The sequence below is a fragment of the Pseudorca crassidens genome, chromosome 14 (assembly GCF_039906515.1).
Source record: "Pseudorca crassidens isolate mPseCra1 chromosome 14, mPseCra1.hap1, whole genome shotgun sequence".
NCBI classification, from domain to species: Eukaryota; Metazoa; Chordata; class Mammalia; order Artiodactyla; family Delphinidae; genus Pseudorca; species Pseudorca crassidens.
The window spans coordinates 73,361,144-73,388,877 of NC_090309.1; the positions used below are offsets into that span (position 1 = coordinate 73,361,144).

General features: G+C 41.1%; 1 protein-coding gene across 8 annotated transcripts in view; it reads right to left on the reverse strand.

Moving 5' to 3' along the window:
• Nucleotides 1-14,058, reverse strand: part of NCOA1 (nuclear receptor coactivator 1) — a 254,204-nt gene extending 240,146 nt beyond the window's left edge. For 7 of the 8 annotated variants that reach the window (XM_067703564.1, XM_067703565.1, XM_067703560.1 and 4 more), the window contains exon 1: nt 13,693-14,058. The gene's annotated coding sequence lies outside the window, so the exon portion shown is untranslated. Of the gene's footprint in view, nt 1-13,172; nt 13,315-13,692 lie in introns of those variants that run through there. The other variant, XM_067703561.1, reaches the window with a different exon arrangement.
• Between the last annotated feature and the right edge of the window lie 13,676 nt (nt 14,059-27,734).

The following is a 27,734-nucleotide window of genomic DNA, read 5'->3' on the forward strand; positions in this document are numbered from 1 at the left end:
AAAAGACCTCTAGGGACTGTAAAGAGAAATTTTATGAAATCCTCAGAGAGCAAATGGCCTTCAATAGTATCTGAAAGCCCTTTATGCCCCCTCTCACTTCTCTCACCTTATAATCAATCTTAAGAGTACATGTACAAATATTCTGGATCCGTTTTACTGAAGCCAAAGAATCTCTTTCTACCTGTTTCAAATACCTACTCTAAAGATGGTAGCAAACCATCTAAACTAAAACAATTTATAATACCTACACCTAAAGTAGAGACAGTAAAAATGTCTCCTTTAATTACCCCAAGAGCTACCAGTCAACACTACAAGTTCTTTTCACAAATAAATTTAATAATAAAATCCATATTTATACTGACACACAGAAACAGTTCTTTACTTCAATGATTCCAAGTAGGGCCTACCAATTCTAGTATTCATCTCTCTGAATAAAGCCAATTCTGCTATAGTGAGGCAAAGACATTTACTGCTCATTGAATATTCATTTCTTGCCCACATGCCTGGCTCCGTAAGTAGTGCCCTGTGACTTCTTTTGGCCAACGGGCTATAAGAGGAAGTGACATGGGTCACTTCAGGGCCAAAGGCCTAGTAACCAAGGAGGCTCCATGTTCAGATAATGCACCAAACATATGTACTTTATTATTCAACTACAGAACCCTTTTTTTCATATTCCATGAGATGATGCTATAAGCATCATTTCAAATCCTAGAAATCTAACTGAAATTCCATTTCCTCCAGGAAGCCTACCCAGAGCATGCTCCTGGCATCATCAGTAACACACTTATATGTATACTGCAGGTAAAGAACTATGAAAAGCACTGTGGTACTGGCACACAACTAGTATAATAAATGGCCTCTACTTTCTATAATGTACAATGTGGTTGCTGAGAAAGAACACATGTCAAAACAGAAACAAATATAAATGATAATAAATAAATTTCAAGTGAGTGCTAAAAATAGTAAGTGCTAGAGGAGTTTCCACATATCTCAGCAACTAAGTAAGCTAGTTAGTTCTATACTCCCTTATGATATCTTTTATATTATTTTTTAATTCATGTATGATTGAAAGCAAATGAGACTCCTTATAAGGATCATTATCTCCCTGAAGGGCAGAAACCCTAAGGTATAACTACTTCACGGTGCCCCATACTAACCATTCAAACAACAATTATTCAATAAATCTTTATTTTCTATTGAGAAGAATGTGTTGAAAAATTAAACAGAAATGTAGTATTCCTCAAGACATAAGGAATTTGTGTCTCCGGCATGGCTAAGGAGAGAGCCGAACGAACACAAGCTTTTCTGTTATCCATGGCAAGTGGAGCGCTACACTGGAAAACAAAGAGTCACCAGGTTACCCCAGACTTTTGAACATAGCCCTTAACAGCCAACTTCTTATGCTGTAGGACTACATGCTCTCCAAGCAATATCTGGTTTCCAATTCAATTTCCCAAATACCCTGAAGCCAGTAAAGAGGATCCCTAGATATTATGTATGAGTATTCCAGGCACACATTAAAAAAAGGCCTATTTCTCTAAGTACATTAATAAGTAGTATCATGATTTAATCAATATGACTTGCCAAACATTTTAATATCTACATGCATAAGACATTGCAGAGGACAGAATATAAACATGATCCCCTTTGCCATTCTCATACCCTAACTTGGGAGATAGGACACATGAAAACAAAAAAATTCCATGGAGTATAAAGGCAGTATAAAGTGTCAAATTAATAATAAGGAAAATAAATATTAAAAGAGTTCAAAGAAGGAAGGGATTATTTTCTAATTTTATAGTCTGAACACTTAACAAGCAAGGTGGAATATGAGCTGAGCTTTAAAGGATAAATAGAATTTCAAGAGGTATAGACTAGGATAAGGGAGAACATTACAAGGAAAGGAATTATAAAGGAGTGCAAACAGAGAAGCCCAAGGGATGTGTTAGGGACAGTAACTGACAATTTTACTTTGAACAGTTTATTGGGGGAGACTAGTGGGAAATGAGACCAGAAAAGCAAGTTGGTGCCAGACACTGGAAAGCTTTAAATGCCAGGCTAAGGAACTTTATCTTGACAATGATGAGGAGCCATTGAAGGGTTTAAACAAAGTAACACAGTGAAAAGCAAAATTAGGATCATTCCAAAACAAAATTTAGGACACACTGAAGAAGGAACTCACTGGGGACAGTGAGACCTCCCTGGGATACTATGGCAAATATCAGGCCTAAATTATCAATAGAATGATGACAGGAGAAAAGGAATAGATCTAAAGAGCTGACAGAACTTGGAAAGTGTTTTCAGCATATGTCAAATCAGACCTTAAGGACTCTAAAAAGCTGAGATTCAGATGCTACAAAGAGGTTAAAGCCACAGGAACTGTGAATTCCAGCCTACCCAGCAGGGTCTCCCAATACTTGAATTGATGCTGGGCTCTTCTATACATATATTCATTTCCATCTCCACACTCATACAAAAGATCCACTCTTTTTCACTGGGATTTGGGGGAACAGAGGTGGGAAATTATATATAAAAGCAGCCAAGTGACGAAGGCCAGGTAATTGTGCAACAAACAGATAGGAGCTCAAACATCTGTAAAGGCCAAAGGAATTGCGATCACATCTATTGCAAAATGTAAAAACAGACTGCAAATCCAGTCATACTGTGGGCCTGAGTAATGATCAGATATATCCATTAAACTTGGCAAGAGAATAAGACTGCATGAATGGAGTTATTGAGGTCCCAGTCCTTAAAAAAAGAGGTTCTTAACCTCTGGGGAGGTCATGGACCCTTTTGGGACCCTATGAATTTCTCTCCAGAGAAATGCACAGACTCATAGAATTTTGCATATACATAATTTCAGAATGTTCACAGACACCCCCCACAAAGCCTATCTAGAGACTCTTAGTCCATGAACTCCAAGGGTTCTTACTTAAAAACCCGTCCTAAGCTTGGTGATTAAGAACTGATTATCTGTTGTAACAAGCATGTTGACTGGAAATGATGTGACTTAATAGGGCACGTACAATTATTAGTGTGTTCTATGTAATATTAATTGTATATGTTACACAATGGGCATCTATGTGGTAAAGAATGGTATGTACGGTGAACCAATTATCTATTATGCAACATTAATAGTTTAATGGACGTGCTTATGTGCATGGGGTAAATAATGTATGATTATACACAGTATGCATTACGTACGATAAAGCACGTATGTGTGAGTACATTATGACTGGGTAGATCACCGAATGCACAAAATACATAGCAACAGGATAATTTAGAATATATTCTTTTTTTTTTTTCTTTTGCGATACGCGGGCCTCTCACTGTTGTGGCCTCTCCCGTTGCGGAGCACAGGCTCCGGACGCGCAGGCTCAGCGGCCATGGCCCACGGGCCTAGCCACTCCGCGGCGTGTGGGATCTTCCTGGACCGGGGCACGAACCCGTGTCCCCTGCATCAGCAGGCGGACTCTCAACCACTGCGCCACCAGGGAAGCCCTAGAATATATTCTTAATACTAGCATAGCACATGATAATGTTTCACTGTTCGTGTGTAATTTTTCAAGGAGCAGTTTAAGTAGAATTTCAGCTTTGGGTGCTGGTGCTGGAGCTTCTTTTGAGTCTTAGGGAGAAGTGTTATTCTCCTTTTCTGATTTATAAGACCAGAGTAATAAATATATTACAGAGAAAAAAAAAATCCTTCTTACAAAACAGTGATAACTATTTCTATCATATACCCCACAGTTAAAAAGGTTTTGAATAAGAAGCCATATATGTACATTTATTTATAATTTATATACATTGCCCACTAGACCAATAAATTATGTGCCTTATAAAGAATACACAAAAATGGATATGTAAAAGAATGACATTTATTATAATAAAATAAACAATTTTTAAACATTTAATTTACCTATTGATGACACGGCTTTATGCTCTCCCTGATAAATATTGTTTCTAATACTACCACCATTTTTGGTGAGAGTAATGTGATGAACACTATTATTTTTAAATTTTGCTTTCATATTTTGTAATACAGCAACTTAAAATGCTAGCTCTAAATTCAGTTCATTTTTATAATAAGTAACTCTTTTATTTGGTTTTAATGGTCATCATAGCCAAAAAACATACTTCACAAAGATGAGTATAACCAAAGGGAAGAACTGCATCACTTGCTGTACTGAATAAAACATGAATTTCAATTTTCAATCCTCTTCACCATTTATGTAAAAGTTTTTGCTAAAATTCAGGTAGTGCATTTCCATATTTCCTGATGACAATCAGTTGTTCTTACTAACTCATCAGATAGTATTGCCTTTTTTATATTTTCAGTAGATGGGCCCAAAACCACTAAAATGCGTCTCTTACAAGGTCTTCATACAGGTTAGAAAATTTGGTTTTCAAGATCAAGTGTACATATAAAAACATTCTTAAAGTTTTAACATCATTTTCAGCAATTAAATCCAATAATGATGGAAATAGTCCCAAATATACATTTTCAATAACCTCTCTCCAAAACACTGAATTTTATTTTGTTTTGAAAGGTAGTTACTTTTTGAGTCACTGTTAAGAATTTACCATCATCCCAAAGGGACAGATTTAGTGGGTTTATTTTCATAAATATCTGCTAGGTAGTATACTACTCACAGACACTTGTCAGAGAAAAATGTCAACAAATTTTGGACATTTGTATTTTTGTGAAAGAAAAATTAATAAGTCATCTTTAAATTAGACAATTCTTAAGTCCTTTACCTCAAGATGACCAGTTAACCTGTATGAAATATTTTATAAAAAATCTGCTTGGTGACTCCCTACTGTAATACAATATATGTTTAGTCTACTATTTAAAATAATAAATCTAAAACTGCAATTACCCAGGCTCCTATAAACTATAAAACATCACAGCAGACTGAAAGTAAAGAAACTAACACACCTCTAATATTTCTCTGATAATTTTATGTAAACCCTACTGTAGAGACCACTGCTCTAAATGTGCCTGGGCTCCCAAGGGTCAAAGCTCTCCATGAGTCCCTTCCAACCAATTTCCCTGGCATGCTATGGAAGTTCAAAGGAGTTATCTTTAAAGGTACTCTAATTATATTGTACCCATCTCTGAATTACTACCAGTTGGCAAAAGACACAACTGCAGTACATTCTATGACATCAGCTGTCTTCAACACTGTTCCCTCAGTGTAATGTTGGTTAGCAATTCAGTCAAATAATAGACAGGGCTGGAACAAGGTCCAAGACTCTTCATGACATATCCTGCCTTAAATCCTTTTTGGAACATGGCAGGGTATAAATAAATCGGTAAAATAAATCATGAAATATATTGAGAGCCAGGGGCTTTCACCTTGTATGACCAATCTAACTTATACAGTGACACATATTTACATAAGGAGATGACATTTTTACACTTGAAAAACAAGTCCACTGCATCATCTTAAGAATTCCAAATGGTAACACACTGTTTAAAGAAATAGCTACTGCTTTAAAAAAATTTTTTTTTAATTTTTAAAAGCATAAGACAGTGAAAAAGATTTTGTACTAACTTCTATCAAGAAAAAAAAAGTATGTTCTCAAATATACATAAAAATGCGTAAGTTCCCAGTGTGGTAAGCCTTACATATGGAATCATTTCAAAAACTATGAAAATATAAGATTTGGGGTGTAAAACCCGCCAGAAAAAGATCCACATAGATTTGGAAAACTGGCACTTCTCATTTTCATCCAGATCTACAAACTTCACCATTCCTGACCACCTCCCTCCATTAAAATCATTCAATGTCTTACAACTGCACCTAGAACATCTGGTTCCCTCTCCCACTTCAGCTGGTGCCACCCTCCCGCTTGCACTTTCCCCCTTTATGATTCCCGAAATAACCCCAAGCGTCTCTGTCCTTTCATCTTTGCTATTTAATCTTCCTGAATATACTGCTCTCCTCCCCCTCACTCACACAGAAATCATCCCCTGCCTTCAATGTTCCTGTTCACCACGAAGTCCACCATGAAACCTGCCCCTATCCCTTTCAAATGAAAATAATTGCTCACTCTCCTGATTCCTCAAAGTACTATTTCAGTACCTCTCCCACAGCACTCATCACATTTAATTAGTAATATAGGTATCTGTGTGTCGTCTTATCACCTCTCTTGGGTCATCATCTCCTTACGGACAGGATCTATATCTTATCATTTAACTTCCCTATCTTTTAACAACACAGCACCTTGAACAAAGTAGGTACTCATATAACTATGTCTTGAATGAATGATTGAGTGGCTACTTAGAAATTCAATTACAGACTTCCTGTACCATCTGGAATGGGGAAGGAGGGAGGACTTAGACTTTGTAGAACAAATATCTTTTCCCTGGTTTCCTCCAAACAAACTCGGCAAAGTAAAGCCAGTATTACACATACAGGTACTTTCAAAAGGCAAGGACATTTCATCCTTCAACTATCTGGTCAAATATGGCATGATATCTGTGTATATGCAATCATACTCTCACAATAGAATATCTTCTACTGTTAAACAACCGAATCTATGCCTGATAATAAAAGCATGTAAATGTTTTAACCATATAAGCAAACTAAAAATGTAAGATGTAATATATTAAAGCTATAAGAATAAGACCAACCATTCAAAATACAAGTGGAAACACAGAGAATGACCAAGCAATTTATTCCAAATGAAAAAAATACCCTAAGCTTTAGCTATTTAAATACTAACAAAACATAAGAGGCAGAATTTTATTGCTAAGAATCCAAACCAACCATTCAAAGATAAGCTTACCTAGACAGAAGCACCAAAAAATCAACATTACTAAGGTACAAAGGTGAGATCAGAAACAGCACAAAAATCTTAAAGTGATACTTTCATTAAGTAACTGGTACATCGGCTCCTGGATCATCAGAAAGCAATGGGGATGGCAGCAGTCTCTACTGCACATGTAGACAACAGAAAGGAGTCCAGAAAGTAACAGAGGGTTACAGTGTGGCCAAGTGTGGGGAGCACCTTGGAGAGAAGCCAATTTAGAGGTATGCTCGTGATTTCAGGTCAGAAGACCTGGACTCAAATGTCATCCCTAATACCTACAAGCTGTGCAATCTTATACCAGCCACTTAACTTCCCTGAGCTGCCTTTCCTTGCTTATAAAATGTAACATATAGAGCAAGCACAGTACCTGAGTACACTGTGTCTCGGAGACAGTCCTCCATAAATATTTGCTGACTCTGAATGAGGGCCATACAAAAAAAGCCAACATTTCTCTCCAGGCACTTTTGTACTTTTTGAGACAGCAGCCTTAATTAATTCCTGATTAATACCTTATTACAATATTTGACAATTTTTGGCCGAAAAACAAAAATATGCCTTTCCTACTAGCTTACACATTACTCAAAATCTTACTAAAATTATTAAAATTTAAAATCTCTTTGTAATAACTTTCAAATACAAGAAGTAACTCTCATAAAGAAGACTGGGAGCCAAATACCTGGGTTCTTGCCCAAGTAAAGACACTAACTATGTGACCCATGAAAATTACTATATTTGTCTGGCCTTAGTCTTCTCATCTATAATATTAACAAGGTTGTTCCAAATCACCATTAAGGGCCCTTTGCTCTAAATGTTGTGGTTCATGCCATCTCAAGGATTTTCTAATCTAATTAGGAAAGCCAATTCAACATACACTAAAAAGAGAAACTCTTCCAAAAAAAAAAAAAAGAAGAAGAAGAAGAAGGAAAGGAAGAAAAATTTATTATACAGAACAAACTGATCCTTAAAAAGCTAAAAACAGGGGCTTCCCTGGTGGCGCAGTGGTTGAGAGTCCGCCTGCCGATGCAGGGGACGCGGGTTTGTGCCCCGGTCCAGGAAGATCCCACATGCCGCGGAGCGGCTGGGCCCGTGAGCCATGGCCGCTGAGCCTGCGCGTCCGGAGCCTGTGCTCCGCAACGGGAGAGGCACAACAGTGAGAGGCCCGCGTACCGCAAAAACAAACAAACAACAAAAAAGCTAAAAACAGAACTACCATATGACCCAGCAATCCCACTCCTGGGCATATACCCAGAGAAAACCATAATTCAAAAAGATACATGTACCCCAATGTTCACTGCAGCACTATATACAATAGCCAGGACATGGAAGCAACCTAAATGTCCATCAACAGAGGAATGAATAAAGATGTGATACATATATACAATGGAATATTACTCAGCCATAAAAAGGAACGAAATTGTGTCATTTGCAGAGACGTGGATGGACCAAGAGACTGTCAGAGAGTGCAGTCAGAAAGAGAAAAACAAATATCATATATTAATGCATATATGTGGAATCTAGAAAAATGGTATAGATGACCTTATTTGCCAAGCAGAAATAGAGACACAGACGTAAAGAATAAATGTTGGATACCAAGGAGGAAGGGGTGGGGTGGTGAACTAGGAGACTGGGATTGACATATATACACTACTATGTATAAAATAGATAACTAATGAGAACCTACTGTATAGCACAGGGAACTCTATTCAGTGTTCTGTGGTGACCTGAATGGGAAGGAAATCCAAAAAAGAGGGGATATATGTATACATATGGCTGATTGACTTTGTTGTACACAAGAAACTGACACAGCAGTGTAAAGCAACTATACTCCAATAAAATTTTTTTTAATTTAAATGAAAAAAAAAGAACAAACTGGGTAATCGATGCTAAAGAAGTGTGATACAAATCAAGCTTTCTAGAGAACATACCAGCTTTGACTGTTCTTGAAGGTCATGCGATAAAGGAAAAAGGAATACAATTTAAATAAAGAAACGAAACATGTAAAATCAAAGAAGCAAGATATCTACAAGTGATTATAATACTTTCTTCACTTGTATAGCACTTTACAGTTTACAAAGCATTTCTGCATACGCCATCTGCAGCAAATTTTCTGGAATGAGAAATACAAGAACAGTTTAAATGATTTACATTTGATAAATTTGTCCAGAGAGTCTCCACTAAAAACAATAACATCAAAAAATATTTCAGCAAAGAATTTTTTCAACATTTATATGTAGGATGAATTAGAGAGGCAAATGCATGCAGGCAAACAGCTATAAACCTACAAATCATAGAATTTCAGCACAAGAAGAAATGTGAATTCAGACCAATATGCTCATCTAATGATAAAGAAACTCAGGCCCACAGAGTTCATGTGATGCTAGTTACTCCATGTGCAAAATGACAGGAGGACCAGACTGTAGAGGCAGAAATAAAGGGGGAGATGCAAGAAACTGCAAAGAAAAGAATCAGATAATCTGATGATGGATTAGGCAGTGATGTGTTTAGGTTATGGAAATGTAGAAAACATTATTAAAGTCTTAACTACCTGCCAATCATTATGCTAGACATATCTTGTTATTTAACACAATAAGTTAATTTAAAGGTCACAACAATATGAGTTTAAGTACATTATTCCAATTTTAAGCACGAAAACCTGAGGTTTACTGTGGCTAAATAACTAGCCCAAGGTTACATCCACTAAGTAAAAGAGCCAGGGCACCATTCCCGTGTCTGAAGTCAAACATCCATTCTCAAAAGCAGCTTAAAAACTGCCTCAAAATTACAAGGCAAAAATGAAGTAGCACTCTGGAAGCATTGGATAAACCAGTGTTATTAGACTTCTGGCCCTGTTAATAGGTGTATTTCACTTCTGTGCTTGCACCTATTGTTATGGATCTCATCTGTCTGTTCCCAGTGATCAGGTCCAGGACTTCTCAGTAAAGCCCAACTTCCCACCCTCCACACTGAAACATACCCGTGGGGAGAGATTAGATCAAAATATATCTAAGATGAGGGTGACTAGACTGATTAATGTGAAGTCTTCTACAACTCCTCCAGTGACTATAGCTTCTGTTTTGGCATAAGCTATTTATCTTCAAAATATGATAACTATACTAAGCTTTTCTAAAAGTCTGTCATTTCAAGGAGCCTCAAAAATACTGTGTTGCAGATGGGGGAATGGGGGAGGAAGCATGGATTCAACAACCAATTCTACTTGCATTTCTAGAACCAGACTTAAATGTTGGTGTCAGTGTTTTGTAATAATTCTTCTTATTCAACCATGTATCTTGAAGAAATATAAAATAATAACTTATGTTAATCCAAATACTGTGCACCCACAAAACATCATCTGGAATTCAACTAAAGGAAAAAACCTGCATCTCCTCCTTAAACTAAGCAACCAAGAATGGTACACAGTTGCCATTAGGCCATTTTATGACCTCTGACCCCATATGTTGAGAGAGAGGCGCAAAGTCTAAGTAAAACACAAAGAAGAGAGAAAGAAAGGCTTGAAATGACTAGACCTCACCTCCAATGGTAAGAAAAAAGGTTAGAGACCATAAGGTCCATCCTTAGTGACCAATAACCAAAAGCTAAGCTACTGGTTAACCTGGGAGAGAAGCAATGAAGAAGTCCTTTCCTACAGTCTAGTCTGTCCAACTCATAGGAAAGTTGTACAAGGTGGGGAGAAATTTGTATGGTTCTGCAGCCCAAAACTGGATATAGTGCTCTGTCATTCAACTCCTGAAACACATGCACTTCACCCAATCCCACACTCTTTTGCACCTGATATTTGGAAGTAATGTAAAATGGAGCCCACCACATGTTCCTGGACCTATGCTAGGAAAGCAGCTGATGGCCCTCTGAGAATTCCTGTGATTATCACAGGCAGAAAGTAAAAATCACTGCCAAGACAATAATGAGAATCCTGGGGATCTCCTCGCCCCATGACTTAAGAAGATTCTACTCGGTAGTGTGTGTGTGTGTTGACCTCCCATACTTGCCCTAAAATGAAAGCTATTTTAGGCCATATGGTTTAAGACCAACCAACCCCAAAAATATGCAACATATTCAAACAATGTGGAGCCCTTGGGGGATAGGGCAATAAAGACAAACTTAACTAAGGAACAAAGGTAGTATGTAAGAGAAGTTATGTGAAATCGATGAGGACAGAGATGTCCTTTAAAAAGAATTATAAACCATACTCTGATATACAGTCCAATAGAGAAAAGATTTTCAAAGAATGTCCAATATCCTTTCTTCCCCACTCCACCTTTCAGCACCTCTATACCACCCTCATCACCTACTCAACATTTAGTCCTGGTGAAGACCAATCACTGGATTAGCAGGATCAACAGTACATGCAGAGAACATTCCATCCTGGGAACAACATTTTAAATTATTTAGGCTTGTTTAGCACCCTTCTGTATAGAGTAAAAGCATGAAATTTTGCCAGTGCTTTCACAATATACACCAGTCAGCACCATAGCAACCCAATCCTCTGCCCACCAAAAGATTAACACATACAAAGAAAACAGGAAATTCAACAAAAATTAAAGTTTGACCCTGGACTCCCTCAACAGTTAAATTGTCTTAAAGAGTGGCAGTATCTTTATACCACACCCACTTCATGCTACCCTTACAGCTTCCTGGCATAAGCAAGTTCTTGGTATTATACAAACTGCTGCTTCTGTTTCCAGCCCAGATTTCTAGAAATGAAACCCTGGAATTGAAGGAGAAAGAAAAACAAATGTTGGCAGAAAGAGGCAGGAAAATGCATTGTCTATATAATCCCAGTTTAAGTGGAACAATCACCATTAGTTCCATCAAGCACTTTTTTTCAATAAAACCACTTACCAAAAATGCAGATCTAAAATACTCCCTTGGCTTAAACCACACAAAAAGTAATTTAAAAGACACAATCCTACAGATTTTCTCAGAAGGAAATGAGAAAAAGATCAACTATAAACTATGTAAAATTCAAATTCTGCACCTTAAAATTCAAACTTCATTGTGAGTTAAATAGATGAAATAAATAACCACTGCAAAATGTTTACAAAAATCAAACCAAATGCCTGTTCTTATAAGCAGCATCCCTGCATTTTCTCTCCAAACCATATATTCCCTATTCAGGCCCCCCTTTTGATCCATTGTTCCCAAAGGATAAAATCTGAATAAGAAATAGAGGGAAACCATTTCCAACGCTAGTTCACAAAACCAAATTAGACCCTTCCACAGAGTACACGAGATAAAAAAGAAACACTTGCAGTTGCATCTGTTTATGACATAGCTCAAGGAATGCCCATTTATTAAGCTGAATCAAACCTCACTGCTACTTTTAACCCAAAACTATTTATAGTTCAAGAGCCAAAAGACCCAAGCAAACACTCTTTTTATATTATTCTCAACATGAAATCTGACCCCCTTCCTACTACATCACAGCTTCTGTGAAACAAGCTGAGAGGCCCCTTTGGCCAACTTTTTTTTTTTTTTTTTTTTTTTTTGAGACTAACCTTCAACCAATTCCAAAACTGAAGACAAACCTCAAACAAATTTAACCCCTGAACTCCATCCCTTCAGCTGTACAGTATAATCTAAGCTTCACCGCAGCAATGTTTTACACAGACACTTGAAGATTTCTTAATCACTGAAGTGAAAGCCTCAGCCCTCACAAATCGTCGCCACAGAGATTACTCTTGGCATCAACAGAAGGTGCTGGGACTGCAATTCACTCCAGAACCCTTCATTCACCACCATCATGCTCAGCATTAAAAAGTCACCGTCTCAAAAGAAAAAGAATGTCACCTTCTCCACAAGGACACCTGCCTCTTCAACACCTACTGTGAACGAAGAGAGCCCAGCCTGAAAGGCTAAAAGATCCTCCAGCTTAAAGTTTTCCTCCCCACCAAACTGCAGCCACAGCGGCACGGACTCTCCTTGTCACACATACAGGCTTTATTGTCAAACCCTCCGTCTCCCTCTAACATCGTCAAGCGAGGCAGTGTCTAGTCTATGGGAGTGACTGCTTTAAAAACAAAAAACAAAAAACAACACAGCTGGGTAGTAAGAGCAGGGACCCTGGTGTCCGGTTTCTCCATTTCTCTTCCAAGCGACTAGGGAATGGCTCGAGTTCTGTCGCTGACCATTAACCCATCCCACTTCTCAGTCTTCCAGCCAACATGTTTGCTCCCCTTTCTAAATCCTTTCAGCAGAATCCGACGAAGGGGACCAAACCCTAAACATAACAGGAAAATCTCACTTATCCATCCCGTTTCTGCCTCCGAAATGCCTCGTCTGGAGAAGGGTAAAGCAAGTGCGCGGGGGTAAACAGAAGCGCCGTCGGAGGCTGCGCTTACAAGAAGACTCGCCACGGTCATCCCCATTTCGCAGTCCCGGCAAGCGAGACTCAGAGAGGTTACCGGGCTTGCCAAGGTCACCGCGCTCGCCGGGGCCGAGGGGCGCCCGCGCCGACTTCCGGCTCCCCCTCTCGGCGGCGGGGAGCGCCCGCGGGCTCGGGGCGCCTCTCCCCACGCCGGGCCGGCGGCCGCGAGCCTCGCGCACCCTCCGCGGATGCTCGCCCCGTCCGCTCTTAACTAGGGCAACTAGGAAACGGGGCAGGGAAGTCGCTGCTGCAGCAGTTTCCATCCGCGGCGCAGCCCCCAGCTGGTGCCCGTGACAGCTGCGACCTCCGCCCCCTCCAGCCGCGCGAGGCCGAGGGAGAAGTCGGGGAAAGTGGGAGGGGGAACGGAGCGGAGAGAAAGGAGAGCGGCGGGCGGAGGGGCACCAGCTGCTCCCGCCCCCTAGGGCCTCGGCGGCCGCGCGGCTCGTGACAGCTGCACCCACCGGGAGGCTCGGCGCCCGCCGCCTGCCACTCACCTGCCGCCGCCGCCTCTGGGCCGCGCTGACGGGCGCCGCGCTCGCCCGCGACCGTGGCGGCGCCGCCGCGGCCTCCGCCGCTGCTCGGGCTGGGAGCCCGCCGCCGCCGCGGCTCTCCGGCCCCCTCCTCCGGAGCAGGAGTCCCCCCGCAGGGGGATGCAGAACGGACCGGGCGCAGGCTGCACTCGAGGGAGCAGCAGGGAACAGGGCAGTCGAGGCGCTCGAGGCCGCGGTTCAGCCGTCTGAGGGGAAGGCTCAGAGAATCGCCTCAGATTCCCGCTCGCCTGGCCTGAAAAACAGGCATTTCAGCCGCTCTCCGCGGCCGCCATGTTCTCCTCCTCCTCCTCCTCGGCTACCGCCGCCGCCGCCGCCGCCGCCGCCGCCGCCACCGCCCCCCGCTCGCGGCCCCGCCCCCTCCGCGCCCCGCCCCGCCCCGCCCCGCCGGCTCCCGGCCGCCCCGCCCACTTCCCGCCGTCCTGCCCTCTGCGCTGCCCCTGCGCCCTCCGGCCGGCCGGGTCGCCGCGATCCGGTGCCCGCGAACTCCGACGGCGCTCCGGGGGCAGCCAGTTCCCCGCCCGCCGGGCAGCGAAACGAGGAGTCGCTCCGCGCCCTCTGCCGGCCGCAGGCCCGAGGGAGGGCTGCCGCGGTCCCGCCCCGGCCCCCGTCCTAACGAAGTGTGGGAAAGGAGGCCCTAACTCTTCCCCTCCCCTCGGGGCGTTCCTATGACTGCTGCCGGGAAGCCGCCTCGAACCCCTGGGTGCTTTTAGCTAGGCCGCCCGGCCTGCAGCCTCCCGCTGGCTTGATCTGTCCGGGAAGGTGTGGAGCGGCGAGGGGCGCAGTAGACCCGGCTGGAGTGGGTTCTGGCCTGTCCCTCCGCTAATTTCTTGTATTACTTTGAGCGAGACACATCCGCAGCCCTTTTTTTATTCTGTAAAATTGGGAGTTGGTTGCCTAGATGATTTCACAGGCTATTAGATAAGGGAAAAGAAAGATCATCTGCCCCCTTCGTTTTACAGATGAAAAGATCTGACTGACGCGTCTGGCTCTGCAGTTCCATGAATTACCCAAAATGTTTGTCATTGACAGAGCTTTCCCCTCAAGGGGGCCCACACCTTTCTTCTTTTCTACTCGGTTTTTAAATTTTATAATGGCAGTGCTACTTCCAAAAGTGGAGTGTTCCTTGTCATTAGAGGAATCAAACAGCGGTTGAACAGGCTTTCCGAGCCTTATCTGGAAAGCATCCCTCATTCCAAAGGCTGGCAATATAATACCTATCTCTCTCCCCGGGTTGTCCGAAGGATGAATGGGTCGCTGGCTGCGGAGGTGCTTTGTAAAGCAGACAGCTGTCCTTTCCTGCATTCTTATTCCCAGGTAGCTGTCTGCACCTACCTCAATCCTGTCCTACTGTTGTTGTCTCTCAGTGTTTTCTACTCGAGAGCAACCTGTAGAAATCTTTAAACCCTTCACAGTCCTCCTAACTGAAACCTGACCTTGCCTTGAAAACACCAACCTCCCTGGCACCTCTCTGATTCAGTGAGCAACTTCTTCCAGAGGCATGTACTCCATCCTGCCATCATTCACTGCCATACCCTAGATCAGGGGTCCCCAAACCCCGGGCTGTGGACCGGTACCGGTCGAGGCCTGTTAGGAACTGGGCCGCACAGCAGGAGGTGAGCAGCGGGCAAGCGAGCGAAGCTTCATCTGCCGCTCCCCATCGCCCACATTACCCCCTGAACCATCCCCCGCACCGTCTGTGGAAAAATTGTCTTCCACGAAACTGGTCCCTGGTGCCAAAAAGGTTCGGGACTGCTCATCATCCTATTCTGGACTGCTCATAAACCAACCTTTAGTCCACACCCCACATTCATCATATATTCGTTTATTCAGGGACTTCCCCGGTGGCGCAGTGGTTAGGAATCTGCCTGCCAATGCAGGGGACGTGGGTTCGTGCCCTGGTCCAGGAAGATCCCACATGCTGTGGAGCAACCAAGCCTGTGCACCACAACTACTGAGCCTCTGCTCTAGGGCCCGCGAGCCACAGCTACTGAAGCCCGCACGCCTAGAGCCCGTGCTCTGCAACAAGAGAAGCCACCACAATGAGAAGACTGCGCACCACAACAAAGAGTAGCCCCAGCTCACCACAACTAGAGAAAGCCTGTGCAGAACAATGAGGACTCAATGCAGCCAAAAATAAAAACAAACAAACAAACAAACCTCTTTACATATTCATTAATTTGATTCTTATTACTGGAGCCCTAGGTGCATTTCATTAGCTCTTGCCCTCAACTAGTTTAGCAGGACATCTAGCCACTTACAGAGTCCCCATCCCCAATAATCACTGAAAATACCCAGAGCTATGTATCTCTCAATCGCCAGGTTAATCCCCTTCTGTAGAACATACCTCCCAGTCTAGTCCAGTCCAGACTGTATGAAGAGGCCTACAAACATAACCATGTGTGCAGGTAACGCTGTCTCCTGTCGGAGCTACACGCTGGTCACTGCTGATTGCCAGGTCCAGTAGATACTTCAAACCCCCACCCCATTAGATGGCCTTCCTACAGCGCTTCATACTGTGAAGTCCTCCTTTTTGAAACTCTCCTCCCCTCCCCTGTCTTCTACATCATTCTCTTCTCTCTTTGCCTGTTTTCTGAACTTCCCTTCCCTAGCACTTTTCTTTGCTGTTCCTTTTCCACAGAACCATGTAACATTGGTATCCTCAAGGTTTAATTTTTTTTCCCACCTCTCTTCTCACTTAGATTGACTTGGTTTTGTTTCCACGGCTTCAACTGTTAATAACACCTGCATCTCCCTCTCCCAGCCCCCACCCCTACCCCACTCTGCAGCCCAGTGTCTTAATTAACTTTTAAACATCCTCAGGACAGGCAGTGCTGAGATTTTGTTGGATGATGAGTGGAACTTAAGGTATTATTTATCTTGCCATCCATGGACACTAAAGAAAGGACTTTTCTAGGGTGAGACTCCTTCATAAGTAAGGTCCTTTGACTTTCTTCTCTTTCCTCTACGTTTATAATCACTTATAAACAGTTATAACCCACTTTTTTCTTCTTTTTTTATTGTGTTAAAATACAGATAAAATTTACCACCTTAACCATTATTAAATATGCAGTTCAGTGGATTAAATACATTCATACTGTTGGGCAGCCATCAGCACCATCCATCCCCATAACTCTTCTCATCTTGTAAAACTGAAAATCTTTACCTATTGAACACTAACTCCCCATTCTTCCCCTCCCTGGCAAGCACCATTCTATTTTGTCTCTATGATTTTGATTACTCTTAAGTACCTCAAATAAGTGAATCACACAGTATTTGTCTTTTTGTGACTGGCGTATTTCACTTAGCATAATGTCCTCAAAGTTCATCCATGTTGTAGCATATTGCAGAATTTCCTTTTTTAAAGCTGAATAACATTCCATCATATGTATGTACCACATTTCGCTTATCCACTCATCTGTCAATGGACACTTGGGTTGCTTCTACATTTTAGCTATTGTGAATAGTGCTGCTATGAACATATGTGTACAGAGATCTCTTTGAGACCCTGCTTTCAATTCTTTGGGGTATATACCCAGAAGTGGAATTGCTGGGTCATATGGTAATTCTATGTTTAACTTTTTGAGGAACCTCCATGCTATTTCCCACAGCAACTATACCATGTTACATTCCCACAACAATGCACAAGGGCTCCAATTTCACCACATCCTTGCCAACTCTAGTTGTTTTCTGTTTTTTTATAGTAGCCATCCTAATGGGTATAAGGTGGTATTCCCTGGTAGCTTTGATTTGCATTTCCCTAATGACTAGTGATGTTGAGCATCTTTTCACGTGCTCATAACGCACATTTCTCTTTCCCAGTTGGTCTCTTGTCATTTCAACACCTCTCTGGCTCCATCTAAGTTTCCTAAACAGGCCCACTTCCTTAACTCCAACCAACCCCCTACCCCCAGAGCCATTAATACAGGGGCAAAAGATTTGTCAGTTAGATTTGCTTCCTGAACCCCACACAGCCTCTTTGAAATCCATTTACTTTACCTATTTAAGCAAAAGTTCCTTTACTCCCAAAGTACAATGCCAGTCAACAAGTAGGACTGACCTCAATTAAATAAAACTGTTTTGAAGAGATTTTTTTAAATGAAAATGTAAGACAACATTTAACTTTTATAGCCCAGACAGGTCTGGTTTTAGTCAGGTCCTATTGACCTCATACTTTAATATTAATCCTTTGGTGGAACAGAAGCATGGTAGTTACATGATCAGGATCTATCATATACCTGTTGAATTTTCTCCAAAGCATAATAGATTCCTAGTTGTATAAAGCATCTGGCTAGTATACATGAACTCACTCCACTTGCTGAGACAAGAACTGATTTAACATTGACACTTTATTTCAAATAGTTTTTTTGTTTTGATTCATAAAATAACCAAACAATAAAGAAAAGTATAAAGAGGTAAAACAAACAAACTCTATTGAGCCAGAAAAAAAAAAGTGAGCACCAAAAAAAAAAAAAAGTGAGCACCTTTCCACATATTGACTATGTGTATTTGCACATATAAATACAGTATGGTATTCTATTTTACATAATAGACACACTATACATGCTCATAAATAATCTGGTGTCTTTTACTATACAATATATTTTCATCATTAAAGTGGCTGAATAGTCTTGCCTTGTATGTCTCTTTAGCCATTTAATTAACCGATCCCTTACTGGGAAATGTTTACATTGTATTTATTTTCTTGTTTGTGTGTTTGTTTTCATAAATAATGCTGTGATTCTAATGCATGCCCCTGTCCAGGGTTTGAAAATTATTTTCTTACATTAAATTCATACAAGATTCATTACTGGCTCAAAGGGTACATGTTTAATTTTTTTTTTTTTTACTATATATTTGCCAAATTGACATCCAGAAAAATTGTTCCAATCTATGGTCCTATCTACCTTGCATGAGCCTGCCACTTCCCCACAAAAAGGATTTTGTCAATTTTCCTTTGAATAGACTTTTATTTCTACATTTGCTTGAATTATGGACATTAAGAAAGCTAGGTTTAGAGTTAGGCAGACTGGGGTTTGAAATGGCTCTGCCACTGACTAGCGGTGTGACCCTGAACAAATCCCTTTAACACCTCCAAGCCTCAGTGTCCTCATCTGTAAAATAGGCTGCTAGCAAAGGGTTATTGCAAAGATTGAATGAAATAATGTATGCAAAGCACTCAGTAGCGTTTAGTTCACTACTTAGGATCGACCGTGAAAAAGTGAAAATTAGCTCAAACAAAGAAGGTAAAAATCTGACCAACCATTCATCAAGTTGGAAGTATAGGCACAGATAAAGCCAGCTGAACAGTTAACAGGATGCAGTGTCCCCTAAGGACATACTGCAGCTGTAAAATGTCATAATAGCCACCTTCTTCGAGTGACTTCTGCTCTCCTACTCACTGAGAAATCTTGTTCTCCACAATCATAAGTATCAGAAACTGTGGTGTTCATAATTGTATCAATAAGAATGATGTATCTGTCTCTTGCCTAGAGAATCTAAGTCCTTTTTGACAGAAATGCGGCCTTGATTTGAAACCCAGGCGTAGAGTTTTAGATAAAGGGGTTTCTGGACAAACATTCTGTATCTATCTTAACTTTATTGTTTCCAAAGCAATAGTATCCTGGGTCCACCTTGCAGTTCAGATGGATTTTGACCCCTTTATACACAGCCATGCTTTACTTTGAGCCTATATAAATGCTGTTTTATTTAAATTGCATATAAACTCTGTGAAAAGTTACCATCTCCTAGTGTGTGATATTAAGTACAATAGAAGTCGATATTACATAAACATAGGGTTTCATTTGGAGCATCTTAAAATTTTCTTTTTAACACTTTGAAAATATTATTTGTTAAATTAGCTGTTGTTAAACAAATTGAGTGGTTTTTGCCCCCAAATAATACTGATTTTTGAATTGTTTCTTGGAGTTTCTTTCAGTTTTGGTGGCAAAACTTTTTGCTCAGCAAGTTGATTTTTTAAAATTGAGGTATAATTGACATGTATCATTATATTAGTTTCAGGTGTACAACATAATAATTTGATATTTGTATACACTGCAAAATGATCACCACAATAAGTCTAGCTACCATCCATCACCATATAAAGTTACATATTTTTTTCTTCTAATGAGAACTTTTAAGATTTATTCTCTTAGCAACTTTCAAATATGCAATACAATATTATTGACTATATTCACCACACTGTACATTACATCCCCATGACTTATTTATACTATACCTGAAATTTTGTACCTCTTGACCCCCTTCACCCATTTTGCCCACCCTTGAACCCCCATCCCCTCTGGCAGCCACCAATTTATTCTCTGTACCTGTGAGTTTGATTTTGTTTTGTTTTTTTTGTTTTTTAGATTCCACATATAAGTGAAATCATACAGTATTTGTCTTTTTCTGTCTGACGTTTCACTTACCATGATACCCTCAAGTCTATCCATGTTGTAACAAATGGCAAGATTTTTTTAATGACTGAGTAGTATTTCATTGTGTATATATATATGCCCCTTCTTCTTTACCCAGATATCCATCAATGGACACTTGGGTGGCTTTTTTTTAAATTAATTAATTTATTTATTTATTTATTTTTGGCCGCACCCCATGGCTTGCGGGATCTTAATTCCCCGATCAGGTATTGAACCCAGGGCCACAGCAGTGAAAGCACTGAGTCCTAACCACTGGACCACCAGGGAACTCCCTAGGTTGTTTCCATATCTTGGCTATTGCAAATAATGCTGCAAAGAACACAGGGGTGCTTATATCTTTTCAAATTACTGTTTTCATTTTCTTCAAGTAAGTACTCAGAAATGGAATTGCTGGATCATATGGTAGTTCTATTTTTAATTTTTTGAGGAACCCCCATACTGTTTCCATAGTAGCTGCACCAATTTACATTCCCACCAGCAGGACATGAGGGTTTCCTTTTCTCTACATCTTCTCCAACACTTATTTCTTGTCTTTTTGATGATAGCCATTCTAATAGGTGTGAGGTGATATCTCATTGTGGTTTTGATTTGCATTTCCCTGATGATTAGTGATGCTGAGCATCTTTTCATGTGCCTGTTGGACATCTCCATGTCTTCTTTGGAAAAGTATCTATTCAGATCCTCTAGCTTGTTTGTGTTTTTTGCTATTGAGTTGTCTGAGTTCTTTATATATTTTGGATATTCACCACTTATTGGATATATGATTTGCAAATATTTTCTCCCATTAAGCAGGTTGCCTTTTCATTTGTTGATGCTTTCTTGTGCTGTGCAGATCTTTATTTTGATGTAGTCCCATGTGTTTATGTTTGCCTTTGTTGCATTTGCTTTTGGAGTCAGATCCAAAAAATCAACACCAATACCAATGCCAAGGAGTTTACTGGCTATGTTTTCTTCTAGGAGTTTTAAGGTTTCAGGTCTTACATTCAAGTCTTTAATCCACTTTGAGTTAATTTTTACGTATGGTGTAAGTTAGTGATCCAGTTTCATTCTTTTACATGTTACTGTCCAGTTTTCCCAACACCATTTATTGAAGAGACTGTCCTTTCCCCATTGTATATTTTTGCCCACTTTGCCATAAGTGAACTGGCCATATATGCATGTGTTTATTTCTGGGCTCTCTATTCTTTTCCAATGATCTATGTGTCTGTTTTTATGCCAATACCATACTCTTTTGATTACTATAGCTTTGTAATATGGTTTGAAATCAGGAAGCATGGTGCTACCAGCTTTGTTCTTCTTTCTCAAGATTACTTTGCCTGTTGCAGGTCTTTTGTGGTTCTATACAAATTTTACAATCCTTTGTTCTGCTTTTGTGAAAAATGCCATAGGAATTTTGAAAGAGATTGCATGAAATCTGTAGATTGCTTTGGGTAGGATGGACATTTTAACAGTATTAATTCTTCCAATCCATAAGAATGGAATATTTTTCTATTTATTTGTGTCTTTTTCAATATCTTTCATCAATGCCTCATAGTTTTCAGTGTACAGGTCTTTCACCTCCTTAACTTATCCCTAGGTATTTGATTCTTTCTGATGCAATTGTAAACGAGATTGTTTTCTTAATTTCTCTTTCTGATAGTTCATTGTTAGTGTACAGAAATGCAACCAATTTTTGTATATTGATTTTGTACCCTGCAAATTTACTGAATTTGTTTATTAGTTTTTGGTGGAGTCTTTAGGGTTTTTGGTGGAGTCTTTAGGGTTTTTGGTGGAGTCTTTAGGGTTTTCTAGCTATGAAATCATGTCATCTGCAAATAGTGACAGTTTTACTTTTTACAATTGATTTTTTAAAGTCAAATAAATAACGAATTATGTCATAGTGTTCTATTATCAAATAACAGGATTTCTGATCTCTTTGCCAAGTCTTGTTGATTAGTTACTGTAACTTTATTCCTGTAAATTACACAGCAGTTAGTTTCTAAAATATTCTTAGGTCCTACGTCAGTTAATTCATTTGTCAGGGCTAACTACTTAGCAACACCATCTTGCTTCATGCTTAGTAGTAAATTCCCCAGTGATATATGCAGCCCCAATGTGTCCAGACCCAATGGAAATGTAGGTGTGATCATGTTTAAAAAACAGTGTTCCTTTCCTGAATGACCACTTCATACCTTTTAGTCTCAACAACTGTCCTGTTTCTCTTAAGGTGGGCATTATCCATGCATACTAATTGTAACTAAAAAGATGAAGGTACCATAAAATATCTTTGGTTTTTACATCTGAATTTTGGGGATTATATTTTCTATGATGAACATTTTGGTTATTTATCATTTTTCACTACTAAAAGCACACTGCAATGGGTGCTTTCTTTGCACCGTTCTGGGCTGACAATATCCCAGACAAGCATTAATGATGTAAAATACAGGTATGATTCCCTCACATATGTAGACTTCAGTCAGACTTGCTGTAACGCTGCTTCTTACTTTTGAAGTCTCAATGCCAATTTCAGTTGTATACGTAGGAGGACTGGATTGGTGGCGGCCTGTGTTGTGTGCTTCTAGAGATGCCAGATGTACTTTCACCCCCAAGCTTACCAGCGTGCCTGCAATTTTCAACAACAGAGATTCATTCCTTTGGGTTTGTAACTTGCTATTTCAGGATGATTCTTTCAACAAATTGTTTCTCCCTGATTATTATTATTGTAGAAAATCAAGAGCATACAGAGAAGTTGATAAATGAAGATAGAAATTACCTGTAGTTCACGACTCAGACTCCACTACTGTTAATATTTTGGTATTTCCTTCTTTTACTTTCATATACATAAAATTGAAAAGATGATCTTCCTTTTAGAAACTCTTTTGTCACGCATTAAAGTAGCTTTGGGCTTCCCTGGTGCCACAGTTCTTAAGAATCCGCCTGTCAATACAGGGGATACGAGTTCGAGCCCTGGTCTGGGAAGATCCCACCTGCTGCAGAGCAACTAAGCCCGTGAGCCACAACTACTGAGCCTACATTCTAGAGTCCGTGAGTCACAGCTACTGAACCTGCATGCCACAACTACTGAAGCCCGCTCGCCTAGAGCCCATGCTCTGCAACAAGAGAAGCCACTGCAGTGAGAAGCCCGTGCACCGCAACGAAGGGTAGCTCCCGCTTGCCACATCTAGAGAAAGCCCGTGTGCAGCAACGAAGACCCAACACAGCCAAAAATAAATAAATAAATTTTTAAAATAATAATAAAGTAGCTTTATAGTAAAAGAAATCTGATGATATAAATTCCAAGCACTTCTCTAAACTTACTTCTGGTTCCTTCATTCATTCAATAAACATTAACTAAGTGCCTACTACGAACAAAGTGTTGAGCTAGACACACAGATTAGTGATATACAACACACTATCAGTGAATAAAAATTCACATATTCTTACAAATCAGTAGTCAGACATGTAATCAGTGCATAAACTATTTTAGGTGCTAGTTTCCTTTTTCAGCATTATTTCTTATAGATGCCGCAAACTTCTTGGGTTTTAAGGGTTGTATAGTATTCAATTGTATTGATTTCACCATTCCCTATTATTCCATATTTGGGGTCTTTCCTCCTCTCTCTCACTTTTGGAGTCCTTCCTTGGACCTAAGTCCTCAAAAGAGGTTGTTAAATCAAAGGGCATAATTGTTATTTGTTTGAGCACTCCTCTTTTAGAATTCAAATACAGGAGGAAGAGCAAATTATATGTGCCTTAGACTGCTCATGATTTCAGTGAAGCAGATGATTTTCTTCCCATTTTGGGGAGGTAAGGGCACTGGAATAGATAAGTATTGGGGAGGGAAGTCAGAGGCTACCGAAGATGAACTTCACCCTCTTTGTGATTCAGCCAGCCTTTCTGAGAGCAACAGGAATGGTTGCTAGGAGTCAGCCTTTTCCACCATCATTAGGTCTTTAGGTTATAGATTCCACAGACTGCAAGTTCAATGAGGGCAGGGCCCTCCACATCCAGGATAAAACCAACACCCCTTGTTTTTCATTCAGTTTGGCTTTCAGAAGGAAAACCTACACTGCTGCTCTTTAAACACTGGTACAACCAATAGCTATTGATACACCAATTCATTCTCTCGTATCTCTGCGGACCAATGATGACTGTGAATTTTCCCATGAAGATGGGGCCTACCGGCTGCTGGTGCTGGGGACCAGGACCTCTGCCAAGGCAGCTGATACATGGGTGAGAGCTCATGGTGGTACCCATTAGTGCCCTGAAGAAGACTCCCCAGTCAGGCCTACTGAGGGGATTCTTGCTGCAGAGGCCCCATAACTCATGTGGGGCTGGCCATCCCCTGGCCAAACCTTTCCTGCACTCCCACTCACCACTGAGCTGCAGACCACAGCAGATTCAAGTAGGCAGCTGTGGAATCTTCTGGGTGGCAACCTAGTGACAAAGTCCCACTCTTTCAGCTTGGTGGGGTGGCCAGATTTCTCTCTTCCTCCCGTCTTTCAGGGCTGCCCAAACTCTGCCACTTGTGCAGAGGAAAGGGTTAAGAAAGCAGAGAAGGGGATATTGCTAGCTATACTTCCTCAGTCCTGAAGGCAAGCTGGCAGCCCCTAAGTTTTTAAAGACAAGAATCATAAGTAGAGATTTCATGCAGAGATTCGTTCATGCAATCATTCAGTAAATATTTATTAAGAGCCCACTATGTGTCGAGCATTATTCTAAGTATTGAGGATGCTGGGGAAGCAGTGTCTGTCCTCAAAAGCTTACATTGTGGGAGAAGCAGATAACAAATGAATAAACAAGTAAATAAACGAGGAGAGGTTTCATATAAGAAGAATATAAAAGTGCAAGCATCAGTGCTAAAATAATCCAATGTATTAAACACCCTGGATTTCTCTCAGAATTTCCCTCCAGTACCAAGCTGAATAAGATCTAAGAATATTCTTCAGTTCAATTTAACGAACTGAGTGCTACTTACTACACTGTCTGAGAAGCTATAAAGACTGAAAAGAGAGGCTTCCTGCCCTCAAGGCATCACCTTCTAATAGGGAAGTTTCATGTGTTCCGCTAACCCCGATAGTTGGTGCTTATACTGTATATCTTCTTTTGGGGAAGGGAAGTGTACATATCACCATTCATGGAGCTAGCATGTGTCAAACATGATATGCTTCAAACTCAGCAATCCTAGGTCCACAAGCTCAGAGCCTGCACAGAGCTTCTTGTTCCAAGAGTGTCTATAGCTGTGATTCCAGGAAAGAGTTTGTTTTGCCCCTCTGCTCGTCCCCATTGCCCAGCCTCATCACTGCCCTCCAGCCTCTCTTTGCCCCCCCCCCACAACTACCCCTTCTCCAAGAGCTGTCAGAGTTTGCTATCTCCTCACTTTCCTGTTGTCCCTGGGGTCAGGAGACACTGGGAGCACTCTTTCCCTTGACTCTTCCCTCATCTGATTTTCGACACCCCCAAACTCCTAAGACAGGAAGAGATCTTGGCACCACTTACTCATATTACAGCTAAGACATCTGAGGCCTGGAGAACCTAAGTGACTTGTCCAAACCGCTAGTTAGTTGCTTCCGGCAGGAGGCATTCTTGCTGGGATGAGTCTGAGGGAAGGCTTTCTGGGACAAGTTTCACAGATGTAAAGGATCTTGCTTGCCTGCTGCTTGCTGTGAGCATGAAAAGGAAGAAGAACACTCAGATGACCAAAAAGAGGCCACACGGAGAGCAATAAAATCACCTGGTCACCCAGAGAGGTGGGCGTGGACGCAGGATTACAAGTGGTAAAGAAGTGAGTGCGCACTGGGAGCTCAAGACTAACTCACTTGTGAAGTCTGTTGATGGAAAGAGAAAATGGCAGTCGAGAACTTAAATGAGGGACTTCCTTGGCAGTCCTGTGGTTGGGACTCCGCTTTTCCACTGCAGGGGACACGGGTTTGATCCCTGGCTGGGGAGCTAGGATCCCGCAAGCCGTGCGGTGAACCAAAAAGAAAAAAAAATTTTTTAATGAACGCAAGAGGATTATCATTTCTGTAGAAGGCAGATATGACACGTTGGTGGGCAGAGGGGAAGATCATTTATTAGAAGAGATTGAAGTGGCAAAAAAGAAAAATAACTGACCAAGAAACGTTTAACAGAAGTGAACAGGGATGAGATTAAAGCCATAAGTGGAGACATGACTTCTTGATTTATCCTGCCATTAAACTATCCATTTGACTCTAAACTCCATGAAGGGACTTCCCTGGTGGCGCAGTGGATAAGACTCCATGCTCCCAATGCAGGGAGCCCAGGTTCCATCCCTGGTCAGGGAACTAGATCCCACATGCATGCCGCAACTAAGAGTTCGCATGTTGCAACTAAGAGTTTGCATGCTGCAGCTAAGGAGATGGCGAGCCGCAACTAAAGAGCCCACCTGCCACAACTAAGACCTGGCACAACCAAATAAATAAATAAATATTTTAAAAGTAAATGAATAAAATAAACTCCATGAAGACAAGGACCATATCAGGTTTTGTTCACCATCGTGTCCAGTACCTAACACAGAGTAGGAACTCTATATTTGTTGGAGGAATAAACAAATGAATGAATAATAAAGGAACCTCCCAATGCTGTACCTGTGTACTCAGTAGCAAAAGTTTAGATTCAAATAAAAAAAGAAAAAAAAAAAAAAGAGGCAGGAAGGAGGTTGAAATATAACACAGATGCCTGCTTTGGCCTCTTTGGGCAATGTACTGGATGACATCCAGGAAAGCAAGACAAATTGTCAGTAGTCACTGCCGTATAGAGAAACTGACAGTTCTGGTGACTTCAGTGCTGATGTTAATTGGAACTGTACACTACAGCATAAAGTTATTTATCATCCTGAGCTCTGAATGCCAAGTGAAATTTATCATGTAAATCTTTGTATGACACTGAATAGAAGATTAGCTGGTGCCCCTGACAGAAATTTTACCAAAAAAGATAGAAAACTTACACATGCCCAGGGGTGATATTGAAAGTATTTAACAACTGATATGACACAGAAGCCAACAGACCAGCCCTTGGCAACCCATGGAGCTGCACCTGTGCACACTGACAATCAGGACTACATGTGACTGTTGCTTATATTGATGATGCTCAGAGAACAGTAGTGATTTTTTTTTTTTTTTTTTTTTTTTTGCAGTACGTGGGCCTCTCACTGTTATGGCCTCTCCCGTCGTGGAGCACAGGCTCCGGACGCGCAGGCTCAGCGGCCACGGCTCACAGGCCCAGCCGCTCTGCGGCATGTGGGATCCTCCTGGAACAGGGCACGAACCCGTGTCCCCTGCATCGGCAGGTGGACTCCCAACCACTGCGCCACCAGGGAAGCCCAGTAGTGCTGTTTTTAAAAGCCTATTCTACTGGGTAGAAGGGAGAGTGTTGCATGCTCTTAGAGCAACAGTTTCCCCACAAGTTCTTAGCCTGAGTCTTCTCTATCCAGTAGAGAAAAACTTGACTGTTTCTTCAACTTTGTCCTCCAGACTTCAGCAAACCCTGATCCCTGCACAAGGCCTGCCCTTAGCTAATCCATCTGCCAGTTACCTTCACTAGCCTGCAGTT